This window comes from Thalia democratica, chromosome 5 (genome assembly GCF_965202585.1).
Source record: "Thalia democratica chromosome 5, ktThaDemo2.hap1.1, whole genome shotgun sequence".
NCBI lineage: Eukaryota > Metazoa > Chordata > Thaliacea > Salpida > Salpidae > Thalia > Thalia democratica.
The window spans coordinates 12107110-12118214 of record NC_139169.1 but is presented as its reverse complement, the minus strand read 5'-3'; the positions used below and the strand labels follow the sequence as shown (position 1 = coordinate 12118214).

General features: G+C 23.4%; 2 non-coding genes across 2 annotated transcripts; one reads left to right on the top strand and one right to left on the bottom strand.

The window, feature by feature from the left end:
* Positions 1-3557: 3557 nt before the first annotated feature.
* Trnat-cgu (transfer RNA threonine (anticodon CGU)) lies at positions 3558-3629 on the bottom strand. The gene has a single exon. It is a non-coding gene; the product is annotated as a tRNA-Thr (tRNA).
* A 2428-nt stretch (positions 3630-6057) lies between these two features.
* Trnai-aau (transfer RNA isoleucine (anticodon AAU)) lies at positions 6058-6131 on the top strand. Its single transcript has one exon. It is a non-coding gene; the product is annotated as a tRNA-Ile (tRNA).
* The last annotated feature ends 4974 nt before the right edge of the window (positions 6132-11105 follow it).

Genomic DNA, 11105 nt, shown 5'->3' with positions numbered 1-11105 from the left:
TGTAAGCACTATTGTTTAAATAATAAACAATGTAGTAGTAGGAATAATAAATAATTGTATTTTTCGTGTTAACATTTTGAATGCTACTTTTAATCAATCAAACTCTACTTAAAATCAACATGAGTATTTTTATCTCTAAATATTGTTCTGAAACTTATAATATTGTTTTTCGTGGTTCTTAATTAACAACAGTTTCCAAAACTACTTACAAAATAAACAAGGGATTTTTTAATATATAATATTTTTGTACATACTAGTTTTAAAAAATGTCGCATTTTATTTAGGGTTAGCAAATAATACGTTGCTTTTTATTGTTAAATTTTTCTGTTTATCTTTTACATAGTAAAATTGAATACAATTTATCGTTAACACTTTAAAATTTCTTAAGTAAACAGCGAATTGTTTTTACAGAATATTATTAGAAAAAATATATATATGGATCTTACTTGCTTTTTAAATTACATAAAACATTAATAGATTAGATACTAACTAAACAACTTTTTTTTTTGTTAAAGAACGTTTTATTTTTCAGATAGGGAAAATTGTTTGTTGCTTGCTGTTAATCTTGAAATAGTTTATAAAAAACTATTACTGTAAAACTTCTAATAATAACAACTTACTACAACGCACTTTATATAAAAAACTAGTTTTAAATTTCTATAACTAAACAGTTTTATGATAAAAAATTTGTCGTTTATAATTTTTTTTTAAACTTATTAATACGGAGCTTGACTAATAATACCACACCTACTTTCATTTAGTAAACATTGTAAATATTTTCACTGTTTAAATAATAATGCAGTTACTTATAGCTTTTGAGTTCAAACTATTTAGCATTAGTTATAAATAAGTGCTATACTTTATATTATTGCTTTTAATGTAGCAAACTTAATTCTGTATACTTAGCTTTTTTCTTTACTTGCTATAAGTTTTAAGTAGTTATGAAGTTCTTATAAGTTTCAAATCTATCAAATATTTATAGGCGATTTTTTTGTGAGCTCTGAAGAAACTTTGTTAAGCACAAAATAATTTAGTCGAAGAAACAATAATGAAAGTATTTATCTAAAAAGCTTTTATTTATAATTCTTTTAAGATACATAACATATTATTTTCTATCTTTTAAAATCTTAGCTAAGAGACTATTAACATTTTTAGACACGTTTGAAGTAGTGTTTTGAACAGCTAGATTTAATAAAACTTTATTTTTGGAATTGAAGACCATTAAGAAAAATAAATTAAACCCTAATCATTATAAAAACTTTTATACATTTTTTTATCTAGGTTTAAAAACTACAATACAGATTTTATCAGGATGATAAAGTTTTTAATAAATTGCTAATTTCTAATTTAGTTGTTTTTAAACCCGTTTCAACTATATTCAACTAACTTTTCTCTTCTAACTACAACCCCAATCATTTCTAGGTTTTTTAATCACTAATAAATAAATTTTTATTAACGTAGTAACAATTAAAATACAATTTGATTTACTCAAACTTTTTTCTTTTGGTCATATTAAGTATCTTTTTTTTAACTTTTTTTATCACAGTGTAGGTTTCTCATACATAAATAAAAGTAAGTTAGTCAAAGTAGTAGAATAATTTGACATATTTAATATAACTGTAATCAAAATTTGCAGATGTTTGACTAAACGTTAAAGTATGTAATTTATATGAATAAATTGTAATAAATACAAAAAGTTGTTTATGTCATTATAATTAAATATCAATAGCTTTATCACTAAAATTTGTAATATTAGTTTCAATACTAACTTTTAAATGTTTTATTCAATTTAATTTACTTTTATCACTTATATAACTTATTAACTTAAATAAAACATTCTATTGATCGCACAAAATTACAAATAGCACACATATTAGTACTTCCATATAATTTTCTTGTTGTGTACTTTTTAAGGAAAACTAACTTAATATCTCTAATTTGTTAAAAACTATTAATAAATTATTTTTTATGCTTCAATACAACTAAGTTGTTGCAATTAACAAACATATTTTTTAAACATTAAAAATAATGTTTGACTTTTTTACAACCGTTTCACTGCATTTAAATTTTATAAAATAAATAATTGTAATCAACAAATCTTACATGAAATCAATAAAGTATGGTATAGATAAGCCACTTTATCTGTAGTTTTTTAATAAACTGTTTACTGCTTCAACTAGTTGTGAATTGCTAAGTAAGTTAAACAAAATTTTCTAAGTAAGTTTATTGAACAAAAACAAAACACTCAAAAAAAGCATTGATCAAAGTACCTGGGTGTACGAAAAGATCGCTTGGTGATCGAGTCGTACATCTTTATGGTTGCTTTATATTCGATTATTGATATTATATTGATAAAATTAACTCAAACAGTAAGTTTTTAGTAACTTAAATTAAAATAAACATGAAAAAAAATTATTTTGCTGACTTAACTCAATTAGGGGAAACGCATTAGTTTATTTATATTTAAGTAAAATGCATACTTATATATTAACTTTTACAGTTGTAACCTTCTAGTAATGTACAATTTTTAGTAATTTTTGATATTAATTCATTAGCAAGCATAACAACATAAACGGTTTAACAATGACGCGTTTAAATCTTATTATTACGTCACATAGCAACTGATGTTTCTAAACTAAATCTGATGCTGATCATCAAGTTGCCCGTTGGTCTAGGGGTATGATTTCCGCTTAGGGTGCGGGAAATCCCGGACGGGCCCTTGCTTTTTTTATAAAAATCTTAAATAAACGAGTATTTTTGAGTGTGAGATTTTCGTACAAGAGAGTATATTTGATTGGATTCTGTTTGGATAAAAACTATTTACGAAATAAAATCTTGAGATAAATAATAATTATGATGATAAATAGCTTGCTTAAAACTAAGTTGCTACTGTTATAAAAAGTTTAAAATGTGCTAATTTTTTTTGTCGTTCAATAAACTATTAGTTCTTTTTTGTATTAGATAGTACTAAATGTATAAGTCGTTGGAATACAGAAACTAAAAAAGAATTGTATACTTCTAGTTATTATATGTTGTTATTTTTTGGGTTAAAGCATAATATTATACGTTCATTGACCAAAAATAAAAAAGAAAGACGATAATGCTCAAAAACTTTAGTCTTAGGACCTGATGTGAAAAAGTTCCTCTCAGTAATCGAGTCATACACCAAATAGATAAATAAAGACTATAATAAAATTTAAAAGTACTTTAAAAATTTAGACTTTAAAGAAAGAAAAGTTCATAAGATTGATAACTTAAACTAAATACTAATAAACTTATAGTTTTGAAAGTAATGAACTAAAGTTTAAAGAGAAATAGTTTAGTATTAATGTTAAACTTTACTGAAAACATCTACGCATTTATTTTTTGATTATTCAAGTTAAAGCTTTATATATAGATCAAAAAAAAAAATTAGTACATTAAAAACTAAAAACAATTAAAATGCCACCGTAAAGTAGTATTTAAATTAAAGAAAATACAGCAGTATGAAATAATTTCTAAATGTAAATAATATATTGTTTGTTAATCTGTATCTCGTGTCTTTAAAGGACAAAAAGTGCCGCCAGAGAGGTTTGAACTCCCGACCCCTGCTTTACGAGAGCAGTGCTCTGCCACTGAGCTATAGCGGCTTGCAACGATTCGATTTTATTGCGTTTATAAACCTCGCATACACAAGACTAGCTGAATAAACACATAACAAGAGCTTTACAAGTTACAAACCTCAAAAAGTCTTACAAGCTTAAACTTTGGTTATAAAAGCAACTTAACTTATAATCTTTGTTTAAAGTTGTAAACAAACTTATTATAGATGTTAGATTTTTTTAACTAATGTTCAAAAAATAAATGGCTTTTCTTACGATTAAAAGATATCCTACTATCACTAAAAAGTATTTATTTTCATCAAATGAATGCCTGTTTTAAGATTTTTATGTTTTTTCAAGTAAGTTAACTAACCGAAATATATCGCTGCAATTAAAATATTTTTCTCATTTTTTCTGTAACAAAAACTTAGCGACCGTGACAAGGGTATACCCAATGTAAATTATTTAAGAGATTGATCTAGTAAACATGTTTTTTTTTTGTTTCAAAGTGTTAGTGTATTAAGTTTTATTTTAAATTAATATTGTTTTATTTAAATTAAAAAGTTTCTGCGTAAACTACCTTCTTATGTGTTAATGAACACAATTTTTGAGGTTATTCATTAATTTCAGAATACAAAAAGTCTAAAAGTGTGTTTAATATCTTGATACAAGTAAAGCTAATTAAAAAACACTAAAAAATGATTTCAACTGTTTAATGGATACAAACTTTTATAGTTTTTAGCTACAAATTATGACAAACTCACTAATTCAAGAAGTTTTTAGAAATTTTAATTGTTCAAGTTTATATTTTCAGCTAACTTAAGTATTTTTCTACATAAACTGTTTTTTTTTCTTACACTAAACACAGCTCTGTTCATTAAAATTGAATTTATACTTTTAACTGTACAAGTTTATCTGTAGGTATTAGTATCAGGTTAGTTAGTAATAATAAGAAATTACAATTGATCTTAAAAGGTATAACTGCATCAAAATAAATTGCTATTTTTAATTTAAAGTCAGACACAGTTATTTTTGCAAAGTTGTTTTTATAAATAAAGGGTTATAAAAACACTTAAGCAAAGCTCAAACTTTATCAACTTGTACCAAACTGATAAAACATATACTTAAGAGTTTTGAATTAAGTATTTGATTATGATGATATATATTACTATCATAAACTTATCTTACATATATACAATTGTCTTTAAATATATATAAACCTGGTAATTCTAACTTTTTTATAATCAAGTTTTTAACTAGAATGATTTTTTATATATAATAGAATAATTTAAACTGGTTTTTAGATTTATTAAAAGGTTTTAAGCTTATTCAAAGCTGTAATTTTTTTCTAGTTAACAAAAATAATTTTTATTAAAATCCTAGCAGTTTTGTGTCTAAAATAAATATTAGTGAATTGTCTGACAGTGATTAAATAGGATTAACCAAAAATGGAATTTCAATTTTACCTTTTATTTGTTTATCGAGTAGAGTATGAATAAACAAAAACGTGTAAAATATTATTTTATGAATTTCTAACAAAATAAATTTGCATACTTCTAATTAACTTTAAAAGAAAAACTAGAGTTTTTAAAGTTCAAGGTTATAAACCCAGATTAATATTTCTAATAATTTCTTTCTAAAACAACGTCTCACTCTTTAAGAGATTTTCAGTTTTAATTCCATTTTTATTCAGATACAGTTTTATTTTCTAACAACATTTGTTAGATATAAAAGTAAATTCAAAACCTATGCATGTTTATAAGAACTTTTCATTCTCATTACTGATTAAAAGCACATCAAAAACTGTAATAAAAAGTTACACTTATGTTTAAAATACTTAACATTAATAATAAAATAAATGTTTACATCATTTTAATGTTTGAAAAAAATACAGTAGTTTAATAAGAAGAGTAAATCAATTGTCTGGTTTTTTAGGTTAACAAGTAATATTTAGTTTTACATTTATTTAGTCAACAAAAAGGGCAGCTTGTCTTAAGTTTGTATCTTTAATGTATTGATAAATAACTTTATTGTTAGATATAAAAACAAATCCAGACTTGTATGTGTTCAAAAGAATGTTATATTCACAATACTGACCAAAAGCTCATCAATAACTGTAATAAAAAAGTTACGTTTATGTTTCAAATATTTAATTGAATTTCGAAATGTTTGCAAATAATAGAAAAAAAAGCTAATAATCATTTTTTTACTTAAAAAAAGTAAAATCTTATTAAGTTAGTAACAAACTTAGTAAAACTTTAAGCAACTATGAAGTTAAATATTTCTGTTTATTGCCAGTAATGGGTAAGCAATTAATAAAAACTATAACTGTCAAAATCTGTAGGACATATTATTAATAATTTATAGTAAGAAATTAAAGTGATAACTTCAAAAGCTATGTCGCGCAATTTTGAGTATGACGAAACGATCAAAACTTTTAGGTTTATAAACTAAAAATTTGCGTTCTGAAGCGTGTGGCCGGTTAGCTCAGTTGGTTAGAGCGTCGTGCTAATAACGCGAATGTCGCGGGTTCGATCCCCGTACTGGCCACATTTCATCCTCGTTAGTATAGTGGTGAGTATTCCCGCCCAGAGATGCTAAATCGCAGAGCACAAAATCCCCGCAGTAGAATAAAAAATAAAAAGCATGGCAATAGAATTAAAATTTCTTATGAAAGCAAAAGCTGTATTTTACAAGTTGAGAACATAAAAGTTTCATATATTCAATTACACCAACATATTTAAAAGCATATTGTTTTTATAAGTATGAATGCCTTAAATGTAAGTTTATGTTTTTTATTTTCATAAGGTTAATTTTATTCACTTTATTGTTAATTTAATCATAACTACCTTTTAACCTTGTAGTAGTAGGTAATGTTTGGTTAGAAAAATTAAAGAAAAGTATCTTCCACTTATTTAAATGGTTAATAAACTAAAAACATTGTAGCTTTGTAACTAATCGATGTTAAATTAATTTATTATTTGATTTTTTTTTCCAAAAATTAGATACAATAGACAAATTATTTTTTCTTATATCCTACTTTTATCAAATTATTTGAATTTTTAAACTTAAAAATAAAGTTTGATTAATATAATTTTTTAAGATTCATTATAAATTATTTTATTAAGACATAGATTTCACTTAAAAGTAATTTGAATATAATTTATTATTTTTGTGTACAAAGTTGAAACTACTATTTGCTTAGATTAAATCTATTTAAAATTTTTAATGTGACAAATTTATTGAGTCTTTTTTTATTATAATTAGGTAGTTTATCTAAAAAAAATATTATACTTGAAAGTTTTAGTGTACAACTCAAGGTTTTTAAAACTAGTTTTGTAAATTAAGCAGAGTTTAAACAAGGTCAGGAAAAGTCAAAAAACTCAGGAAAAGCAGAAAAAAAAGATATATAACAAGAATAGTAAGGTTTTTTTTTAAACAGTCAGGAAGTTTGACTAAATATTAAAAAATACCAGATTTTGTCAGTTTAAATTCACTGAATTCCTTATATTCAAAAACAAGTCTTTGAATGGTAAAAAATTAATTTAAATTCTTCAAAGTGTGATTAAAATTATTTCCAAGAATTTTACAAAATTACTTAATGCCTTCATCTGGTAAAATTAAATGAGTATCCTTTATAAAACTGCAAAATGTTTCTATTAAAATTTTTTTAAACTATCCTACTAGAACAAACAGTTTTTGTAAGCAGTTTGATAATCTGTAGCATTTTTTAGTAAAACAATGATAATACACATAAGTTTGTTTATCTAGCATATGTTAGAATTGAATTGTTTTTTGTTTAAGTAAATAAATAATTTCATTCTAATTAAACACTAGGTTTAGTGTTTTGGGCAATAAGTTTATGTTTATAATTTACCTCATTATAATTTTTTCAAAATTGTTTAATTTTTAAAATAAATTATAAAAGAGGTGAACTTCATGGTTAAGTTTAATTATTTATAGTTTATTGTAGAATAGTTGTTTTTTAATATTTTTTACATAAATAAGGGTAAAATATTTACTACTAATTTTATAAATATTGATAAACTGAAATATAAAATTGAAGGCTTTATTAATTCCAAGTGTTTGAATGTGTATTATATTATTTGTTTTAATTGGTAATTTGATTTAGAAAAGTCAGGAAAATTGTAATAAAAAGTCAGGAAATTGTTTAAAGAGTGGATAATAACTATAGGGTTGCTATTTTATCTAGAAATTAAAAATTCTGTACTTTTACAATTAAGGCAATTAAAACCTTAGCAAAGCTGAAATTAGATATAATTTAAAAAAAACCTACATTTTTTAACAATAAACCTAAAAAACCTGAAATTCTTAACAAGTTTACATAGTTCGGTAATAAAATTTAACTTGATTCAAAAATCTATCATATAAATAAGTTTTTTTTTATCAGCAAAAAAAACTTTTTTTCATAAAACGCATTTCAATAAACTTAAGTATTTTTCAATGGCTTATGCTATCAGGGTTGCCACTTTACCTGGAAATCTGTTTTTACCTGGAAACCTGATACTTAACAACTAAGGCAAAAAAAACCTGGAATTTGAGAAATTTTTAACCAGAGACTTAGAAAAACATTCAGTTTTTAACAATTTCAGCATGTTAAGTAGTACAATTTTAACTTGACACAAAAAAAATATCATATAAATAAGATTTCAATTAAAATTTTTTAGTTATAATACACATTTTAATTAACTTTATAGTACATATACCATGTTTTTTTATTATTTAACACAGTTTTTTATATTAGACATAACTTTAAACTAAAAATAAACCAAAATACATGTAATTTTAAAAGCCTTGTAGAGATTTGAAAAACCAGGAAAAATTTATAAACATGAGTGGCAACCTTAGACTATTCCAAACAGTTTATTACAATAAATTTAACTTTAAACTAAAGCTAGACTCTAAAATGTGTATTTTTGAAGATTTTTTGAAATCATGTAAAAAATTTAAATAAAAATCAAGTGGCTATTCTCAGGGTTGCCACATAGTCAGGAAAATTCAGGAAATCAGGAAAAACTAAGAAAAATGACAAAAGTCAGGAAAATTCAGGTCAAAATGGGGGGTTTTTGAAAAAATTCAGGAAAAAGTCAGGAAAAAAATTTATAAAAACCTCAGATATTGTCAGTTCAAATTTATTTATTTCCTTTTATTTCAAAGCCTTCGATTAGTGAAAAATTAATTAAAAATTCTTTAAAGTCAGACTAAAATTGCAAAATTTTCCTTAAATTTTACAAATTTACTTAATTTTCAATGCCTTTTTTAGTAAAATTATAGTAAAAAGTCAGAAAAATCTTGAAAAAAGTCAGGAAAACTTTAGTAAAATGTCAGGAAAAAGTCAGGAAAAGTCAGGAAAAATTTCTCAGCTTGACTTGTGGCAACCATGCTATTCTGTAGTAGTTAAGGTAAGTCTCTAATGGTTTTTTTTTTCTTGGATTTACAAATAGTTATTAAGTTACACACTAAACACATTACTTTAGCAGTTACATTTTCGTAGGTAACAACCGTTGAAATTATTTTAGATGAAATTCCAGACCAAGAAGATTTTTCAACTTTAGATTTTCCACCACCTAAAAAGATGAGGTACCAGAAATCTTGGGAATCTGTTTATGAGTTAAAAGGTTTTTTTATCTCTAACAATTTGTAGTATTTAAGAATACACATTTGAGTATTTCAATTTTGAATTCAACAACAATTTTTTTTTAATACTGAGCTTTTTTATTAAATATTATAAAGGAAAGTTCTCATGTTTTTATAGAATTAAATTAATTTTTGCATTGTAATTTTTGAAAAAAAAAAAAAATTTAAATAGTTTTTAAAGTATTTTTTGTAATTTTATTTCAATAATGCACAAAAAATTTTATCATCTAAAGTCAAAAATTCCAATTCACTTTTTACCTAAAAATTAACATTTTGTTTTAATAATTTTATAATTAACAATACTTTAGCATGACATTTTTTTTACTTTAGTACTAACCTTTGACTACTTTATTTAAATAAATATACTTAAAATACATTTTATAATAACAACACACAAATTAAACTGTTAATTTTATTATAAAATTAAAACCAAAATTTGTTAGTATAAAACAAAGTTCGCTTCATAGACAAAAATTGAATTTCTAATTTTATTATTTAAGTAAAATGGTTCATAGAGGCCATAAGGCGGTGAGATGGGCAAATTATTTATTTACAACAATTTTTTGGTTTTACACCTTACAAATTATCATGATTTTTGTTTGTTAAACAAAAAAAAAATTTTAATTTTTGTCATAAAAAACATTTATTTGAATATTAAAAACATTTTTCTGACAAATGGTTTGTGGTAATATCAAGAATTCTTTATGAAATTTTTTAGTATATTGCTTTCAAATACAAAAAAAAAAATTTTATTTACTATTTTATAAATGCTAAGAAGATTAGCTTTGACTGATTTAATTACTAGACAGATCTACTTAGTTTTTTTATTTCAAAAAAGAGTTATTTCACTGCATTGATTAAATTTATATATAAACTTTTGATAAAAGTTGTGATATAAATAACAATTTTATTATAAGCAAATTTATTATCCCATTTGTAAGCTTAGATTTATAAGATAGATTTAACTAAAGCTTTTATTAATTGAGAATAAATAAATTAAAAAAAAATTGTTATTTATTGATCTTGTAGTGAAACAAAACTTTAAAAAGCACGTTTTAAAAGTAAATACATACTTAATTAGCTCAAGTTGAACTGTGATGCTTACATCAGGCTAGCCACTTTACCTGGAAGCCTATAATTTGTCAAATTAACCCAAAAAAAAACCAGGAATGTTTGTATTTTTGAAAAAAAAATCGGAAAAACTTCAAATAAAAAAAAACCTGGAAATTTTAACATTTTAAGCATTGTCAGTAGTTAAATTTTCGATTTGACACAAAAATTTATAATATAAATAATATTTTTTTTCTTCATCTAAAAATATTTTATCTACCAACACATTTATTGTAAGTTTAAAGTATCTTTTTAATGTTGTCATACTATTTAACACAGTATCTTACTTTGAACCTAATTTTCGACCAAATATAGATTAAAATTGTGAACTTTTAAAATTCTGTAAGAATTTTGGAATACTTTTAAAAAAATTTGAAAATACAAGGCAACACTATTACATCTATTAAACTGTTTAGTTTATTGTGAAACGTTTTTGTTAAGTCATTGAAATCTCAATTGTTCACTTATTAATAAAATAAATATTAGATACACAACTTATTTATAAACAAATATAAATAGTGTTTAATGTTTTATTAGTTATATCTGTTATGTCAACTATGTGTAATGCTGTTTTACTTATTAGATTGGATTGCTCCAACAAATTGTGAAACTAAAGCTTATTGCAAGTGGTGCAATGTAGAACTACAAGCAAAAAAGAGCAACTTAAAAGTTCATTCTTATTCAGACCGACATAAACGCGCATCTCCAGTCACAAATAACCACAACTCAATAAATCAGTTTACGATGGAAAAATCT